Consider the following 21,087-nt stretch of genomic DNA (forward strand, 5'->3'; position numbering starts at 1 on the left):
ACGCATCAACCTTTGAAAAGGAGGTGGAAATTATTTTCATCATTCAAAAAATCCAATAAAGTACTTTAGTGAGTATGGTGAAGGTTGTACAGCGATATCTCAATCCGTTTGGAATACAACCAGGCCTATCAGGACTTAATTTACACCCTGAGATGTAAGGGGTTATTTGCCCATAACTTTTGCTAGGGAACATCTTAGAGATGTTTTAATCATTTAGTTGTGTTTCTATTAAATAGACTATTAAAACGATGTGTCACAAGATAGGGGTTGCAATTTTAAAATTTAAAGTTACCCCCCTCCACACGCATCAACCTTTGAAAAGGAGGTGGAAATTATTTTCATCATTCAAAAAATACAAAAAAGTACTTTAATGAGTATGGTGAAGGTTGTACAGCGATATCTCAATGCGTTTGGAATATATCCAGGCCTATCAGGACTTAAATTTACACTCTGAGATGTAAGGGGTTATTTGCCCATAACTTTTGCTAGGAACATCATAGAGATGTTTTATTCATTTAGTTGTGTTTCTATTAAATAGACTATTAAAACGATGTGTCACAAGATAGGGGTTGTTTCAGTTTGAAAATTTAAAGTTACCCCCTGCACCCTCCTTTGAAAAGGGGGACAATTTTTTATCATTCAAAAAATCCAAACAATTTTAATGAGTATGGTAATCGTTGTACATCGATATCTCAATCCGTTTGAAATATATCTAGGCGTATCTGGACTTCATTTACACCCTGTATGAAGATAGCGAACATCATTGTAGAGGACAATATTTATTCTCACATATCCAAATTTATGTTTACACAATTATATTGGTCTTTAAGAAAGATTTTATTAGTATAAAAGAAGCGATTTTGTATTTTTATGGTATCAGGTGAAGTGCATGTGAAGTTAGATTTAAAACGTCGTAAAATGTTCATAAATATGGACGTATTTTAATGACATGTTAATACATTAAAATATAATACAGATATGAGAGGCGTTTTTAAAGAGTTGTAGAATAGTGAATATTCACACAAAAATGTAACAGGGTAACGTTTTGATTACGTTTTGAACAAAAGTGAAAGTAGCGTGATCGGTTATATGCGAGTATCGAGTCGAAATGATCACGTGATCTATTGTTTCCCGCGCTCTTAAGAGCAGCTCTGCCGTTCTTTGTGTCGGGTTTGTTGTTCGCATTGAAGCCCAGTGGAGCCCGTACTTGAAATGTTACAGTTTTAATGACAACCTTGGTTTTATTACACAAATAATTATTTATATACATCATTAAGCCAGTGGGACGATGTATCGTGCAGTGGTGAAACCTGTTTCTGTATTGTATGAGATGTTTTGACGTCAGTTGCCAGTAATTTAGCATCTTTTTCTGAGCTGACAGGAGTTCAAGAGGGTACATCCTGATATGCCAAGTAGTCACCAAATTATCATTAAAAGAACCAATGAAAAATATTCTGAGCATTATATATGACACTTGATTTCTTTATTGAGAGATAGAATCTGTGTCATAGGTATTTAATTTTAGCAAGGCGAAAATTATAAACACAAACGTGTTATCCCTGTACTTTCATTATGATAATCTCTTACTTTGGAGTTTTGGATGTTTTATATGTGTGGTTTTAACCATTTCATTACTGTAACTAGCCTAAAAACATTCAGTGTTTCAAACATTTTAATTTGGGATATTACTTGAACTGATTAAGTGTAATACAAAATTAGACATTCCACTTGTTTTTAAATTTTAAAAAGATATTCCTTCATTTAAAGCATTCATATCTCTGGTATGTATATATATATATATATATACAATTCTGTTCTTTTACCTTACATAAATATTTTAGGTAAAGGTTAATTGTCGGATTTTGGTCTGCATTATGCCTCCTTGTGGAAGTCAACCACAATTCGTAGTAAAAAAGCTAACAGACTGGATTGTGCAGATGTGGTTTCCTCAAATTATTTGGTTTTCTAAAAAACCAACCACATTCGGTTCGTATAAAACTGCACTTTTTGTGTGACACATTAATTTTGTCTCCCACTTTTGGGGCAATTAAAAAACTCAAATCCACGCAAGACTGAAAGTTAGTTTTTAAGTACGAACGAAAGAAGACAATCAGTCTACGCCAGAAGTCTCAATCTCATTTCCGTATTAAAATACGGTTGCTACTTACAGTTTCAAATGCTATAAATTTTGTCAATATACATTAAACTCCCAAAATTATTCTAAATTCGGTAGATCAAGAAAAAGGGCTTATAGATGTAATTATAATAAAGAATACTAAAAAATGTGATCACATGTGAATTTTACACAAGCACACATTTATAGGGAAGCGTGACAAAGGATTTCTGCGCTATAATAATTTCATTTTTTGAGTATACAGCATTTATTTTTCAGCCATTGAAAAGTTAACGTAGGTTACACATATTTTTCCTTACTATGCATAGTGAAAACAGCAAAAGGTCCAGCCCCTAGGAAAGGCCTCCTTACAAATAATGGAAGCCATTCAGAGAAAAGGTTTCATATTATAGATATTTGTCCATTCAGAGAAACTAAGATGAATTTAACTGGAAGTCGTATACATTCAGCAGCAAACTAAGTGACAAAAATTATGTATCGGGAATAAGTAACTCTAAAGACTTTCTAAAAACAAAAGATTTACATCCCCCTATAGGGATTTCAGCACGGAGGAGGAGCTATCGCTATCAGTAGGTAAAAGTGCGACTGATAAGAAGTACTACAGTAAGAACCACTAAAGTGTGCAGTTGAGGGAGGATCCTATTTGGCGCGTGATCTTGGACTAGCCAATGAGGGATGTGCGACGTTGCCAAACTTGTTCCCCGCTGTAACCGTAGCGCGCCGTGCCGGGCGGCAGTTGACATGTGTGGCAACGTCGCGTAGGCCAGTCCATTCTATTGGTCGCCGCAAACTGCACTCTTTCGTGACCCCTACTGTAGTACACTGTACACAGCCATCAATACTGGAAGAGATGGCTTAGAGTATTTCCAAGAAACTTTAATTACTTTGTGTAAAAATGTAAACCAATGGAGGAAATAAATTGAATTAAATCAGCTGAATTAAATTTGGCGTAACAAACTAAGCTGTCACCTCAATTATAAAGAATGCAAAAAGTAAGTACAACTGCAACGCAACTCGAATGGTATTAGAGAGAAAATTAATCGAAGTTAGTTTCAAGTGATTGATTGGTAAAGCATGTGTTAGTTCATTCACATGACTAACTGCTTTTAAGTACAGAGTTGTAAGCACTGTTTTTATTTTAGTTTTGATTGTTTTATTACATGTAGTTATTATTATATGTAATTATAGATTTTTTAGTAATTGGTAACGTATACTGAAAATTACCCTAAATGTAAAGTAGTTAATAATAACAAGACATAATGGAATTGTAGTTCATATAATTATTTATTAAAGAAATGTTGAAAATTTTTACCCATTCACAGAACCTCAATATTAACCTCTCATTGACTCACCCATTGTGGAAAATTAAGAAAAGTATTAAGGCTAGTGCAGAAACCATGTCAAATTAATTTGGATCAAAAAGTTTTAAATAACTCGTAGAATAACTCTTTAGCTTTTTTATTCCATTTTCTTACAGTTCGTGTATTTCAACAGTAAGCTTTATACTTGATCATCTATATATATAAATGCGAATGTTTGTTTGTATGTTCCGTTATAACTCTGGAACCAATGCACGAAACACCGTGAAATTTTGTACAGTGGTTCTACACGTTCCTGGAAGTAACATAGGCATACATACTACAGTAAATTTGGTCCAATTTAAATAGTTTATTTAATTAATTTTTTAATTATAAATCTTTGTTGATGTTAGAGTGTTTTATATTGGATCCGACAGACTGCGCTACGACACATAATACAAAGCGAACTGATACTTAACAGCTGTTAATACTTTCAGCTGAAGTTCATCAAAGAGGCAGAAACATTTGTTTACATTTAAAATTTAGAAAATTTTTATTGTAAAGTGCTTGATCAGTAGTGTAATGCAGGTTGCATAGAAGACGTCATTGCCTAATTTTAAATTCAGATTGCACCAATGATCAATAATAATAATATATAAAAATGAATGTTTGTGTGTTTGTCCTTTATAGACTCAGAAACTATTGGACCGATCACTATGAAAATTTGTATTTATTTGTATTTTTCTATGTAGAAGGTTTATATGCAATGCCCATTGATGTAACTCACCACCAGGCTGTACTGCAAGATATAAAAGTTATCAAAGCGCCTGCACATTATAAACTGCAATTACGACACAGTTACATATATTAAATAGCCAAACACTATTTGAAGGCAAAGAAATATACGGGCAAAGCTGAAGAGACGCGTGCGAAGCCGCGGGAAACAGCTAGTGTGTATGTATTAATTGATGACTTTATCTCACAAGTATCAACTCGGTTCCGGTGAGATAATGGATCTCGCGAGGAAGTTCGATTCACGTCCCGCCGTCTAAAGGAGACAATGTAATATTTCCGGATCAACGCACCTGAGAGTATTACAGAGACTTAGCAAACAGAATATGATCCTCTCTCGTATTGTATATTGAACAATAATTGCAGTATTCTGTTAAGTCTATTATCACGAATTTGTTCGTGAGGAAAATAATAATAGAGTGGCAACCCTTCCCTCATATAATCAGCGAGTGGTTTCAGTGTTGTACAACGACCCCGTATACTTAAAGGATTGCAGATTCGACTCATTGATAAGGATTGGACTCTGAAAGTATTTTTTATTTTAAAAAAAGGAGAGGCCGATCCCCTTTAAAGCCTTATTCTGTCTGTCCTCATGGGCCACTGGCCTGTACGAGGATCTTATCTCAGAATATGGGGAGAGTAGATACAGTACAAGATGGATGGTACTGATAAAAAGTGCAAGGGTCACAGACAGAATTTAAACCTGCGTTATCTCCAACCCAGACCCAGGTCCAACGACCGCTCGGCCATCGGCACTCCATTAAATTTAGTCATGAATATTTGTAACGTATTGTTTTTACTTCAAAGTGTCTGTTACACCAAAAGAGGAAGTATTTCCAGTAAGATTATTGGACCTTTCCTAGAGTATACCTAATGAAAGTCAAGTACAATATACTATTTCATGACTAGTTCATTTGTTTATTTTATTATTACCTTTAAAACTCTCCTAGTAAACGTCATTTCCAAGAATTTATACGTCACAGCTAAAAGCAGAAGTCTATAGCCAAATTTGTACAAACAGAACACAAATACAAAATTCAGAAAACGTGGAATTGTTGGAATCATACGTGCAAATCCACAATACGTGTTGTGATTTTGAGGTTAAGTCGTTGAGAGGACTTTATAGTCTTAACTTCGTCTCTAATAAAGAAATTTTTCATTTCATTTCAAATCATTTGTGAGCTGGTTGGTGATAAATGTCTTGGATTTGTTTTTTTTTTTGCACCTAATTCCAGAGGATGGATTTGAAATATTTCCTTTGATGTACCACTGTATTTCAGAGTATTCAATATCTTATTTTATTTGTTATCTTTCTACTGATCGTAAATTGGAATTAATCATGGAGATTATTAGTAGTCTCCCAATCCGAAGAAAGAGAAGAAGACCCCTGGTGTATGTACAATGGTGTAATGATTCTGCAAACATCACCAGCACTAAACTGCTAAGAATCATCAGGTGTTAGATAGATGTAAACTAAAAAGATTATTTTATGACTGTACGTACAAGTAAATGTCATGAAACAAATATGTAATGGAAACAGGATTTTCCCGGACATTTGCCATCGTTCAGTGATACAAAACAATCAGTAACACTACGTTTCGAGATCTGACGTCTGATATCTTCTTCAGGTAAATATGTCCGGAAAAATCCTGTTTCCTTCACAATACTTCCATCGTCAAAAACAAACTTCAAAGAAATATGTAATAATATATCTTAAAATTTCATCAGTGGTAGCATATTAAACAAATATGCTAGTATCTTATTTATTAGTATCTTTAATAAACGATATATAGAAATGTACACTGTTCTGTAACAACAATTAAAAGCTAAAGTTACAATAAGGATTGCGAAAATAGTATTTTATAAAATTAGGTTATTTGTAAAATTTAAAACATTCATTGCATTACAATCAAATCTGTGAAGGTTAAATGATTCATTTTAGTCACAGAAGGAAAATTATGATTTACCAACAAAAACTGGCTTAGAAATATTGAAATGCCTAATTTGAAAACACAACGGAGAGGGATAAGGTTACGTGACGATGACGCGTCTACAAACCTGCAAGTACAGCACAAATGAGTGCAGAGAGCCAGAAATCAATATGTAAGAGTGCAGCGGGGCTTGAGTATCGGGAGCGATGCGATCAGAACTGGGAGTCAACCATGTTTTTACTGGGCTTGATGTTTTTACACGTAGACGATGACGCGTCTTACAAACCTGCAAGTACAGCACAAATGAGTGCAGAGAGCCGGAATTCAATATGTAAGAGAGTGCAGCGGGGCTTGAGTATCGGGAGCGATGCGATCAGAACTGGGAGTCAACCGTGTTTTTACTGGGCTTGATGTTTTCACAAATCTGAAATATTTATTACGTTGTAAGAATGGCCACAGACAAGTGCATAAGGGCCAGATTAAACATTGTATACCTATCATAGTATTTGAAAACGTTATTAAAACTGATGATTAACGAAAATTAAAAAAAATAATTTAAAAGTTAGTTTACGTTAAAGGTAGCATCAATAATAGATATTTATTTATATCAAAACCAAAATTAATTACTAAACGAATTAACAAATTTCTAGTAATACTTTAAAATATTGTGAACCCTAACCCAGTACTTATTTTCTCGCATTTTACTTACTCAAAGTATGACTAAGATTGTATCGATTACTTGTAAGTTAGAGGCTAGAAGCTGCAAGAGCCCAAAAGCGGTCAGTGGCCAGAAGCTGCCAAAACCCACGACTTTCCAGAGGCCACAGCTACCAAAAAGTGACAGGTTCCAAATAGCAAAGCTCATAGAAGCCGTGAACGTCTGAAAGATTTCATAGGCCAAGAGCTTCCAGAGGCTGGGTACTACCAGGGGCGGGAATTGCCAGAAGCCAGATGTTCCCAGAGGCCAAGAGCTTCCAGAGCATAGGAGCTGCCAAAATCCAACAGCTTAGTGTGTCAGAAATAGTGTAATTGTCATTCTAGAGGCATTTCGGGGCCAGCTGATTCAATTTTTAGATGTTTTAATATAAACAACTTCCATATTCATCCATATATAGTTGACAAAGCTTGTACACTTAATGTGAGCATATATAAATATCCATAGCTTGTTCAATATATACATTTTGAACTGTAACGGGAATCAGCAGAATCATGTGGCCGGTAGCTATAACGTCTTGCTTCTTGTGACGTCATTATTTATACCATATTGAAACGATTAAATAAAAAGTTTACGATTATTTTTATAAACTTCAAATAATAACATCAACGTAAAACAAAAATGACTGTATACTTTAAAATCATATATTTAAAAAACTAAATTTTTTACAAACATAAAAAGGATGAAAAATTAATTGAAAAACAATAATGTTTAACTCCGTTCTTATGGGAATAAAATTAATATGGCTGCAATTACAGCCGGCTCATAAACTTTAACTTAGTTTAATAGTTAGTATAAATACAATAATATTTTGTCGATTTAGAGTAGTTAACGGGTAGTGAAATTAAATTCGCATGTATGTACATTTATATTTTAACAAATACACCGAAGTAATAACGACTTGATGACAAATAAACAAATAAAATAAAATTGGTAAAGGTGTAATTAATGGTAAATTAAATGGTGTAAATTTAAATTTTTTATTTTTTAATATTGTAAGAAAAAAACGAATTTTTTCAACTTTATCCTGACAATTTAATTAATTACTTACGGACGTTGCGTGAAGGTGTTATGACTCAGCTGCTATCTGAATAGTTGATCCAGGATGATTCACACAGAGAAGTAAATGTAGTAAAGTGCTACAAACAGGTCTCTGGGGGGATTTTGTAATTCAGGTGTATTAATTACTGTAAGTGCTATGTTGTGAGGATAACACGTCGACGTTGGAAATAATAAAACTCTCCCTGAAATGAAGAATTCGCAATTTTAATAAAGTAAAACAGCTCTACTCCCTTGCCACTTATATGAGTTTAAAACAGAACATCCTGTTCCATATTTCCGTATTTATATTTTTTAGTTTATTTATAGTTGATTGAATGTATTCTAAAGCCATTACAAATCACAGCTTCAACAGAAAATTCTAAAATTCAGCATTTCTATAAAGACAGTAATATACTTTGTTTAAAGTTTATTTTTGACGATGGAAGAATTGTAAAGGAAACAGGATTTTTTTCGGACATTTGCCATCGTTTAGTGAAACAAAAAATCAGTAACACTACGTTTCACCTATTTGGTATTGGCCTCTGATCAGTCGTAGGTGGTTGGTCAACGAATGCAGACGTATTGTGACCTGTATTCTGTAGTTCAGTTTTAATAATTAGTGTTGTATTTGTTTTTTATTAAGTGCATGTTTTGGAGTTAGTGAAGTTGATACACAACATGGTGGTTGTGATTCCTGGCTTATGCGTGTCACAACGCTCTGGTATGATTTGTTTATTTTAACCTAGTTTGTAATTACGTGTTAGGTTAGTTATTTACCTGAAGAAGAGATCACATTGCAGATCTCGAAACGTCGTGTTACTGATTTTTTGTTTCACTGAATTATGGCAAATGTCAGGAAAAATCCTGTTTCCTTCACAGTAATAAAGTTGGCCAATGAAACCTACACTTAACTCCGTGGATTTTCACGATCAGTATTTTTAGGTAAGACATGTGATAGTAGATAGAATCCGAGATGATATGTTTTCTGCTGAGGACGATCTTCAGAGACTTTAACGATCGTGACTGTGAGGAAACTACTCCTTCCCTTTAATTTTTAGAGACGAATACAGAGTAAGCCTACTTTTCTTCCGAGATGGTATACTGAAGTAACACTCATTATTCCCTTCATGGTGGTTGTATCAAAGAATGTTATCTGGAGAAGGACTATTCTCCAACTTTACCAATGATGAATATTTTGTCTTTTTAGAAGCCACGCTTAATGTATTTGTGAGAGAGAGTATTCAACAACGCCTTGTTCTGGAAATATTGCGAAAAATGTAAATAACATATACCTATATAAGATCTAAAAAAAATTGGAATTGCTACTTGTTGATTCAATTTACCTTAGTGGATTACATTGAAAGCAGTATTTCGGCCAAGCTGGTCTGTCACGTTTACAGCGCGTTTTTCATGCCAGGTTCAGTTAAAACTGTGTCCATTTAGCTGTTATCCCGATCTTTTGCTGAAATTGCATTATAAATTCAACTGGAATTGGGGCAAACTAGCAAACACAGATTTTCCAAACCCTGTTCATTTTTAAATTCGACTAAAGAACGTCCTAGGGTCTGATAAATGTGAGGATGGTCGTCCAAATCTAATCGGGTATTCATAACAGTTTCATCGTAACAACCACAATGGGTTATACGAGCTGGGTACTACATTTAACCGTTTCTCGTTTACTAAATTTAGTAGAAGTGATCAACTATAGTATCTGGTGACTCTACGAATTAAGCATTCGAAAATATTGAACACTTACGCTTACAAGGATAAATATGTAATATGTAATGAAGATTAGGTGGGGGGGGGGGTTGCCGCTGCCATATTCTTCTCCTATATAACCAAACAAATCTTTAGTCTCTTTTTTTATAAATTAATAAAAACATATTCAATTGATAATTTTTGTTTTTGAATATTTATATATTTGTTTTTACAGCAATTCTATTTATTTTTTTGTTGTAACTCAGCAACAATAAAATATTAATTAACAGTGCGGTATATTACAAGAGATTCATTCCCAAAACACAAGTTTTTACTTAGTTTGGGAATAAATTTCTAAGTGTTATTTTATAAAGTTTTAGAGCAACCTAATCAGTTTATTTTAGTATATTGTGTTACACTTAAGGAAACGAAAATAAACTAGATGTAAATGCTTTTTTGTTTGAGGAAATAATATATACTTTTTGACTTGATATTGATAATCCGACTTGCAAGCTTCGTGGTACATAGAAAATAGCTTCACTAGGTGCGGTATTCGAAATAACCTATTTGTAAATATATTAAAATTCATTAGAATAGAAAATACAAACATGGACACCGAACCGAAGCTTGGATAATGGTCCGTTCTTATGTTATATTATCATAACATTTGGTTGACCTGACATTTCAAAATATCCTTAATGAACTGTTAATTATGACTGCGTTGAGGATGATGGACACACATGAATGTGCCTTCACAACTGGGAGAGCCAGCTGTGAAGGATACACGTCCGAACACAATGTCCCTTTGTTGCGTAAGTCCCGGCCGCCTCTGTGAGTAAAGCAGGCCTAACACTTGGAAATGTACGTCAGCAATAACTCTCCGTCTGTTGTCTGAGTCAACAGAACAATTAGTATGTGGGTAGAGGACAACAGTCCATTCTTACCTTATTCTAGGACTACAGGCGTACACCAAATAGTATAAGTTTTCGGTAAGTAACTTAACTGGTAGTGTCCTTCTACGACTGGGTCCCTGCCTTTAATTTTGCTTTTCTCTTTTATAAATTACTTGAATATTTGTTGTATTGAAATTGTTTAGTATTTAAGTTATAATTTAATATAAAAATCTGTTTATATATATAATATATATATATATATATATATAAATGTGTGTGTGTGTGTGTGTGTGTGTGTGTGTGTGTGTGTGTTTGCGGTTCTTGCAAAATTAAGAAAAACGCTAGGGAATTAAAAAGTAGCGTAACTAGTTTAACATGCCCCATCATTGGCAAAGTAAACTGTGTCTCTAGGAATTTAATTTATCAAATTAATTGTAAATTTTGTAACATCAGTACATTGGGCAACCACCTTAGAGTCAGAATAACCGGGCACAAATTTGATATTTTCCATCAGAAAAGGAGAAGCCATTATCCAAACATGCTGCTGAGCACAAAAGAGGCAAAATTGAAGATTATTACAATTTTAAAGTGATCAATAAGGTCTTCCATTCATTGTCCTGAAGAAAATTTAAATAGGTAAAAAAAAAAAAAAAAAAAAAAAAAAAAAAAAAAAAAAAAAAAAAAAAAAAAAAAAAAAAAACACTCTCGAACAAGCCCATCGGTTACTTCTAAAATCTAAATACCCAAATGGTTTAAATTTAAAACAAAAATAACTTTCCAAGTTTCCTTTTTTGCCATTAATGATATAACAGCTGGGTTTTTGAATATTTTAGTTGCGTATTTACATTTTGAAGATGTGGATATCAAATCCCACGAAATATAAAAGATTTATATCTTTGTTTTTTATTTCAATAAGTGAAATATATATATATATATATATATATATATATATATATATATATATATATTAGTAAATGTAAGACTAAAAGAGATAATGGAATGGCTGTGCACTCGTGCAGTTGGTACCACTGAATTGGTCAACTTGTTTCCGCCCAGTACATAATGCAGTGATTCCACTTTCTCTCTGAGCCAAAACGAATCGTATGCAATTTAATATATTTTATTGCCACATTAATTGTTTTTCCCCTCTCTCGTTGTACTATTAGTACCTGTTTATGTTGTTCTCTCTGCTGCAGAGATATTTCAGGTTAACACGCTCATTCTTGGATTCCAAACCTCTGGACTAAGCAAGTTTTAGCAAGCATACAAGCACAAACTTGATATATTAAAGCATGGTAAGAAAGATTACAATTTTTTGCCTTGCAAAAGAAACTGGAAACGTTACAAAATTCAAAGTATTTATATATTTTTTTTGTTCCTGACAAATACTTTATTTAGAAATTGGTAATTTTATGTTTAAATGAAATACAACCCATAGATTATAATGGTTTTTTAAATAATACAAAAATCTGAATGTAAAATGTGTAAATAAATATATAGGAAACAAGTACATTTTTGTTGTATGTAGATTCATAATTAGCTTTTTTTAAGGGGAAGCCGATCCCCTTTTAAGCCTTATTCTGCCCGTCCTCATGGGCCACTGGCCTGTGCGAGGATCTTATCAAACAGAATAAGGGGGGGGAGTCGATACAGTACAAGGTCGATGGTACTGATAAAAAGTGCAACGGTCACAGACAGGATTCGAACCTGTGCTATCTCTAACTCAGATTCTAAATCCAACGTCTTAGACCGCTCGGCCATCGGCACTCCCAAATGATGGAGATGAAACCATAACGACATCATTTCTCAGTTGTATTTCAATTGTCTACAGAACAAAAATAAAAAGGTAATTATAAGATATACTAATCACAGTTAATCACATTTTTATGGATTTTGATTCACAGAAAAAGACACCAAGTTTTAAATCTCCAAACCATTGCTTCAGGTCTATATTGATGTTGATAATTATTATCTGTACTAGTCCCGTTGCTAATTCTAGTGTTAACAATATTTCAAACAGGTCATTGTGCTCGATTATTCTTCTCGTGATGCGTACATTAGTTGGGTGCTTTCATGATCAGGACAATTACTAGTTTGAATGCATTAATTAACATTCACCTTGTAATAGCTTTATTGGTGCGAGTGCTGTCCAATTCAATTGTAATAATAATAGACGCAATCGAGACCCAATTAATTACAAACCTATCAAATGAGATTACTACAGTACATGAACACTTATCTACTATAAGTCACACACTAGTAAACAGTGCTAAACAATGATTTGAAAACTGTTTTTGTTCTAGTACTTTTTAAAATTTGCATTTGATTATTTCTTCCTTCATTTTTCCTCTTTCTGTGTAATTTTTATGACCTTGCAGTTCACTTCTTCATTGGTTACGTTGGTTTACAATCCTATTTTTTTTCTTTATGTATACTGGTTTTCTACTACAATTCTCTTAATTTTTATTTGTTATTCAACCACAACCTTTCCTTATTCACTAAACACCAGTAATGTTTATTATCTAATATTACGATCCTCTTTCTTCTTTCTACTACTGTTCTGATTTTCCCCTACAATCCTCTTCTTGAAGGAAACGGGATTTTCCGGACATTTGCCATCGTTTCAGTGAAACAAAAAAAATCAATAACACTACGTTTCGAGATCTGCAATCTGATCTCTTCTTCAGGTAAATAACTAACCTAACATACTAAAACACGACTGACGTCAAGTCGTAGGTGGTTGTTCAACGAATGCAGACGTATTGTGATCTATGTTCTGTAAGTTCAGTTTTAATAATTAGTGTTGTGTTTAGTTTTGTATGAAGTGCATGTTTTAGAGTCAGTGAAGTTGACACAACATGGTGGATGTGATTGCTGACTCAGGCGTGACACAACGCTCTGGTATGATTTGTTTATTTTAATATAGTTTGTAATTATGTGTTAGGTTAGTTATTTACTTGAAGAAGAGATCAGATTGCAGATCTCGAAACGTAGTGTTACTGATTTTTTGTTTTCCTGAACGATGGCAAATATCCGGAAAAAATCCTTTTTCCTTCACAATCCTTCCCTTCGTCAAAAATAAACTTCAAACAAAGAATTCTCTTCTTCTTCTCTGTCACTTTATTGTCAAACTGCAATTCTTTTACTTATTTTCATACTACTATAGAGTATTTCATGTGTTCAAACATCTTCATGTTTTTCGTGTACATAATCTTCATACATCTGAATAGAAATGTTTGTTACTCGTAATTCAAGATTTTTGTTTAATCTTGCAAATATGTTTATTTTTTAATTTGCAGTGTACTTTCTTTTACAATATAAAATTTAAAGAAAGTTCTTCTAAAATTACCCTAAGTAGCTTAGATATTTCAAAGACACTGATAATCCTAACTCTCGCGGACTGTGTTAAACAAATAATACATGAGTTAAAATATTTTATACCTGTTTAAGTCAGTTATAGCAATTAAATTCAGAATTACCGTGTATAATTAATTGTTTAAATTAATTAATTAACTAATTAAATTATTTATGCAACAACTAAATAAAATATGTTTTCTCAAAAATATATTTGGTTTGTAGTTTGAATCGTAAACTTCTTATAGTAATTTGTGATTTAAAATACACATAAAAAGGTTAACTTAGAAATACCTGCATGCAAATGCAATAAAACGACCAAAAATAATGTCCTAAAACATGCTTTTTCGTACGTTTATAAAACACTTAAAGTGTAATAATTATTGACCCAAAATTACCCATACTTAGAAGAATAACTACACATACACACATAAATGTAATATGTAAAAATGGAAATTAGCATGCAACAACAGCTTAGCAACATGACGAATGTTTAGTAAAATAATGTTGTGTATTGTTCGCTACTTATGTAATGTTAAGTACATGGAATATTAATATAGCGAAGCAACATTGTGACACTGTTCAACAACAGTAGGCCTAAGTAACTTAAGTTCACACTGTGCACAAACCACTGTAGCAGAACACAATGGCGTCGGCACGTTTGTCTCTGCAAAACTTTCGTGTGAATTCTCGAATGTTCTGGTTTGTTTATATATATATATAAAACCCTAGTTATTATACATATATACACACACAAATAAGTTATGTACAATAATAATTATTATGTACAAATATTTTTGTGATTGGCACTTTATTTCGGTAAAATCGCCTTTAGGCGCATAAATTGTAAAAAATATAAAATAATATAATACAAACAAAAGTAAATACAGTGAATAAATAATGATAAATAGAGATGACATGACTAAATCTTTTTTCCATGTGTTGATTTCAATTTTAGACGTTTTTGGCTAAGTTACCTGATGTTGAGTCCATGTGGAATTTTGCTCTTTAAAACCAATTGGTGTGCTTGTTCTAGTGTTCTGAGGTAAATTGATCGAAATAAAAATTACTTCTTACCTATTTTCATAATACAATGAGCAAATATTTCAAAAGGATCGGGCATCCCATACCTGCGACAGAAAAACAAATGTGAGGTTTTTGTCACTAAGTAATAAATTAATTAAATTAAACACGTTACTTTTCATTCCATATATATATTGTTTATTGCCTAGTTATATGAAGTATTTAAAGGTTTTGCCGTGTGGTTTGTACATATTTCTCCAGTATATTAGTGTATATCACTGAGCTTGGGTTCCAATCTCAATCAGACGATAAGCTTGATCCTCACTCCCCTCCTCACCATCGAAAAATGAAAAAGGCCAAACTAATAAATTACAACAGCTACAGCCAACACTTGCGATAAATTATGCTGCCCTCAATTACAACGATTGGAAATGTGTTGTGCTCCAACCAACTCGTCCCGGAAAGGATAATTTTATAATTTCAAATTACACATTTACTCAATAGGCCAGTCATCTTCCTCAGCTTTAATCAATGGACAAAGGATTTATCAGAGCATTTCTTGATTTCCAACAATGATCGGTATGAATGACATTAATCTGCACTCATCAAAAACAACTATCAAAGAACAGTTATAGTTAAGTATCCAAGTCGTTGGTTTCAGACTTATTAAGAACATTATTTCTAAAACATAATTATCTACTATGGTTGGGCGAGAAGACATATGAATAATAAAACATTAGTCAATGTATGACGTCACGCCCCGTAAGGGTGCGGAAGGAAATGGATGCTGAGTTATGACTCTATTCCTACTGCAGGTATCAACCATTTAACGTGCAACCCTTCTGTGATATTTTATATATAATGTGACCCTAGTCAGTGTATGACGTCACACCAGGTAAGAGTGCGGAAGGAAATGGATGCTGAGTTATGACTCTATTCCTACTGTTGGTATCAACATTTATCGTGCAACCCTTCTGTGATATTTTATATATATAATGTGACTCTAGTCGGTGTATGACGTCACACCAGGTAAGGGTGCGGAAGGAAATGGATGCTGAGTTATGACTCTATTCCTACTGCTGGTATCAACCATCTATCTGACCATTTATCGTGCAACCCTTCTGTGATATTTTATATATAATGTGACTCTAGTCAGTGTGTGACGTCACACCAGGTAAGGGTGCGAATAGAAATGGATGCTGAGTTATGACTCTATTCCTACTGCTGGTATCAACCATCTATCTGACCATTTATCGTGCAACCCTTCTGTTATATTGTATATCTCATATCCAATTTCTTACACTTAATATTTATTTACTTCTCACGCCAGAACTTTTAAGAAGTAATAGGCTAATTTCTGTTATACTTCAGATTTTATTCAGTTTTTAGCACTTCATAAACGATATTACGTGTGGCGACTTTGTAAAAACACACCATAAAATAATAATACTCTGCTCAAAACAAAACTTTGAATGTAATTTAATAACATTATTACTACCTAGATAGGCACACTAACTTGGTAAAATAAACATTGAACTGAACAATTATTTTAGAACCAAATAAGTATGGCATTACTAACTTCGAGGATCTTATCAGTTTAGATGACCCAGTAACGTTTTCTTATAGCATTAATTCGTAAAAAATAAATACACATAACTTTGCTGCAAAATTAAAAAAAAACACAAATTTATAAAGTATTCAGTTATATTTTGTCTATTTAAAATGGAAACCAGTTATATCTCAGGTCATCCCCACTTAAATACTCCACTCGCAACATATCAAATCACTAAGAGATAATTTTAAAACTAAATAACTGTTAGGATTGAAATTTAACTGTAATTATAGCTTCTAATAATACAAAAGACAATAGGAAACAATAACGAAACTATAAACAAAGAGAGACAGAGGCCTCTGTGCAGCACAACACACGGCGCGGCGCAGCGGTAAAATTCAATAATCCAACACGGTTCAATTCGTATTCTATTGATACAATATTAATTTCGGATACATCGGACGAAAAATTCAGAATTATTAAATTTTTTAGAGTCTCTTGGTCAAATTAAAATCGATGAGCTAAAACAAACAGGCTACTGCTGCTATACAATAAATTTGACATTGTCGAAATTGCATTAAAATTCAAATACTTCTTATCACAAAAAAAGTAAAACTGTGAAATTTTAAAGGAAAGGTATTCTGTGACGTCGAGTCTAGTAAAGCAAAGTAATGAAAAAAATACTGATTCATTTTTAACAAAACCACTTTTTTACAGTATCTTGGTAAAATAAAATGGATGAGCTGAAACAGTCTACTGCTCCTATACAATACGAAACTTGACATTGTCGAAATTACATTTTTTTTCTCCACAAAAAAATTAAAACTGTGAAAGTTTAAAGGAAATTTTTCTATGAGGTCGGGTCTAGTATAGCAAAGTAATGAAAAATAATCATTACATTTTGACAAAACCACTTTTAGTTGTTTACGTATATTTTACTCATATCATATTTTCTTCGTCTCACCGTAATTCGTATATCATCTTGATTCTACTAAAAATTTTAAGTTGTTCACGATCTATTAAAAATCTGTTGAAAAATTACTATTAAATGTATTTGTTACGTTAGTGAATTCACTATGTCGAAGGACGTTATTTTCCAACACACAATAGTAATATTAACTTACTTGAAAAACATGTAAAATGGCTCTGTTTAGTATTTATTCATTTTTGTAGTAAATTTGCAAGTTTTATAATTCAAGCAACAGGATCAACAAAGTCTGATTTACTTAGGCATTACTTAGTATTGTATTTAGGTAGCATCTCGTGGAATGTCGACCAAGAAGACATGCCCACGCTTTGTAGCACTTCGAGGATTGGCAAACGCAAGGTTGCAATCATACTAAAAGGCTGATAAAATTATGCAATTCCAATCTCATATAGGATGACCACAAAATTTAGTACATATATTTCAAACCATATTCCTTGGTAAATTCACAGTGATGATATATTGGAAATGTGGTGGCAAACAAAATGTGGTGAACATTGCAGAGAGTATCGTGATCGGTTATATGCGAGTATCGAGTCGAAATGATCACGTGATCTATTGTTTCCCGCTCTCTCAAGAGCAGCTCTGCCGTTTCTTTGTGTCGGGTTTGTTGTTCATATCGAAGCCCAGTGGGGCCTGTACCTGAAATGTTACAGTTTTAATGACAACTTTGGTTTATTGAAATAATTTTGTTTCAAATTAAATTCCTATGATACTAAAATAACAACCTGTGTAGTAATAATTATCACCGCCGGCTGCAGTATAATAAGAGGCCACCACCACAATAGAATCGTAGTATATCCTTAAAAACAGTAAAAAGTAACTAAATATGTAACTGTTTTGTTTGTTACATTTTATAGATACACATAACAGATAGTCTTTACGTAACGTAAGTCGTGTCAACAGTTTTGTTTATATAGTTTAGATAATCATAAGTATGATTCTATTGTGGTAGTGGCCTCTTATTATACTGCAGCCATCACCGCCAGTTAAGTTTCTACTCTGACCTGTTAAAAGATTTGGCAGAGAAAACTCAGATAGAGTATTGTGCAGTGATGGAGTTTTTCCTACCAAATATAGTGATACTGGGATAAATATTGTGTTTATAAGATTTATATAAAAGTAGTTTTTTAATGTCCTCATTTTTGCTCAACTTAGTTTACGAAATAAAAATCAAATATAATTATTTTTAGATTTATAATATCATTTAATGTTACGGAGCAGCACATTTTGTATAGTAGCCTAATAATTAAAAATGTCCATGATTCAACACTAAATCCAAGAAACCCAAGGACGTAGCCAGCGAGGGCGTCTATAGGGGTCCGGACCCCACAAATTTTTAATTTTTGCAATTACTATTTTAATAAACGATTATTATTATTATTTAAATAATTCAGTATTACTGACATTTACTGCTGAAAGATCGTTCTCAACAAAGGAACGGGGTCAATAACCTTTTAAGGAACAAAATGGGGCCTTACTCTCTGTCTACTACGGGACCATATCAGTTGTCGGACCCCCCTCCCAAAATTATTTCCTGGCTACGTTCTTGAAGAAGTCCTACCTCAACTTATGATATCAAACTATAATGTAAACAACATTATTTGTAAAAACAAAGGTGTTGTGATGTAAAAATGTCAGTTTGTTGTAACTAGTTTCAATTAAATAATAACTGTTTAGTTATAATACATGTATTAAATACCTTCACTGTATATTGAGTGATCTTACATAGTCTAAAACTTCAGCTTGCCCACTACGGTGGCTACCACAGCCAACGCGTTCTACACTTTATTCAAAACATATTACTGGTTTTTTACTAATTTTTCTTGATATTGCTATGTATGCTATTTATAGATACTGAATAACTGGTTATGTATACAGGACAAGGCGCTGTATTTAAGTCAATGTATCCTATAACAACGTTGTACTGAGAAGTCCTTAAAAAATAAAGGAATTTTTATTTATGTATTTTACTTTTCTAGGAATCTGTTAGTCTATACCTAGCCTTTGGTTCCCAAATGTCCACATTAATCTCTTAATAACTCCTCCATTGTGAGTTATTGGAAAACTAACAACAGTAATTCTTCGGAAACAATTATTTTCCAAGTATCAAATACGTTCCAGTGAGATAATGGATCTTGTAGGGATAAAACCCGATCACGTTTCGCAAGGAGACAATGTAATATTTCCAGATCAACGCACCTGAGAGTATTACAGACACTTAGCAAACAGAATATGATTCCCTCTCGAATTGAATATTGAACAATTCCATTCTATTCACGTCTATTATAATAAATTTGTTCATGACGAATATAATAGTACGAGTGTTCCAGATTCTATAATATTCCACAGGTGTCTTTAAATAGCCTACTATTGTCTGCGGCATCTGACATTTTTACAGATTAAATACATTCACTAGTTGCATATTTTATAATAATATGGTTAGATTCCGTTATATGCCCCCAACATAACTAACATAACAGAACAGAAGTAACATTCCATCAATCAACAAGCATTTCCAGGTATTGCGATCGGTATTGTTGTCGCTGTTATCTTATCTTTCTCGAGAATCCCGACTACGGCAGGCCGCGCGGCATCACATGGTTATTTAAGTTTTTTGCAAGGTACATAATTGTCTTTCAATTACAATTCAATTTATATTTCTGATCAGCCCCTCTGAAATTTTATATTTTACTGATAGGTACTATCTCGAGGGATGTTTTTCTGTTGTTGACATCACCGAAGGTGCTGCCAAAGCCCGCGCTGATGGCCGGAGGCACTCGCATTTTGGGCTGGCGGAGTGTGATCAAGAATAAAAACAAGTTTTGTGTGTTTTTTTCCAATAAAGAGTTTAGTTTTTGTATGGTAATGTTTTTTTTTTTTTGTTGAATTTTTGTGTTTGGAGAAATTTAGGGGTGTGGTCGATATAATACATAAGTACCCTTTTTTCTTAGCTAGTAACCAATTGTAATTCATTATAATCATCCGTAAATGAAAAATTAACTTTGGGGGCATAATGTTAGATCTGTTACTCAACTACATCTTTTTATAACGTTCTAAGTTCATTGAAAAAAGTTCAAGCGTTGGGGGCATATAACGGAATCTGACCATAATATTCAAACGTTTATAACGAAGACTCCCATCGTTAACTGATTTGAGCAACAATGCGTTAACGTTCCGCCGAAACAGAAAATGTTTCAAATAAGATTTATGAGGGCACAAAATAAATCGAATCTTTTTCTTAAAAACTCTTATTTAATTAAAGTGATAAATATACTACGTCAAGTCTGCAATAAACAACCTATGTGTTTATTATATTATTGGTTTGTATCCACACACAAAAGTGACAGACAATCGGTGTGTTATTGTTTCGAACTTAAAAATTAACTTTCAACATCTTCTATCTTCTTCCAGCCAAAAACTACCAAGAAGGGTTCAATTACAGCAAAGTTAACAAATTAAAAAGCTCAATTCAAAACACGACGAAGCCAAACGTAATTTTCAAGAAATTATATATGAACAATATTAAAAATGTAGTTACACCAAGTGAAGTACTAACAAAATGATTTTCTTAACATCTGTGAAGTTTCTTAACAGTGTATGTAAATAGTTCGTACTGCATAGCGAAACAATATGTCTAGCTGTCTTGCTTTTGTTTTTCCACATAGTTC

The 21,087-nt window shown here is 33.0% G+C and overlaps 1 protein-coding gene across 1 annotated transcript in view; it reads right to left on the minus strand.

The window, feature by feature from the left end:
• LOC124355224 overlaps nt 1-21,087 on the minus strand; it is a 254,241-nt gene that overhangs the window by 126,807 nt on the left and 106,347 nt on the right. The window lies entirely within an intron of this gene.

This window comes from Homalodisca vitripennis, chromosome 1, assembly GCF_021130785.1.
Source record: "Homalodisca vitripennis isolate AUS2020 chromosome 1, UT_GWSS_2.1, whole genome shotgun sequence".
NCBI lineage: Eukaryota > Metazoa > Arthropoda > Insecta > Hemiptera > Cicadellidae > Homalodisca > Homalodisca vitripennis.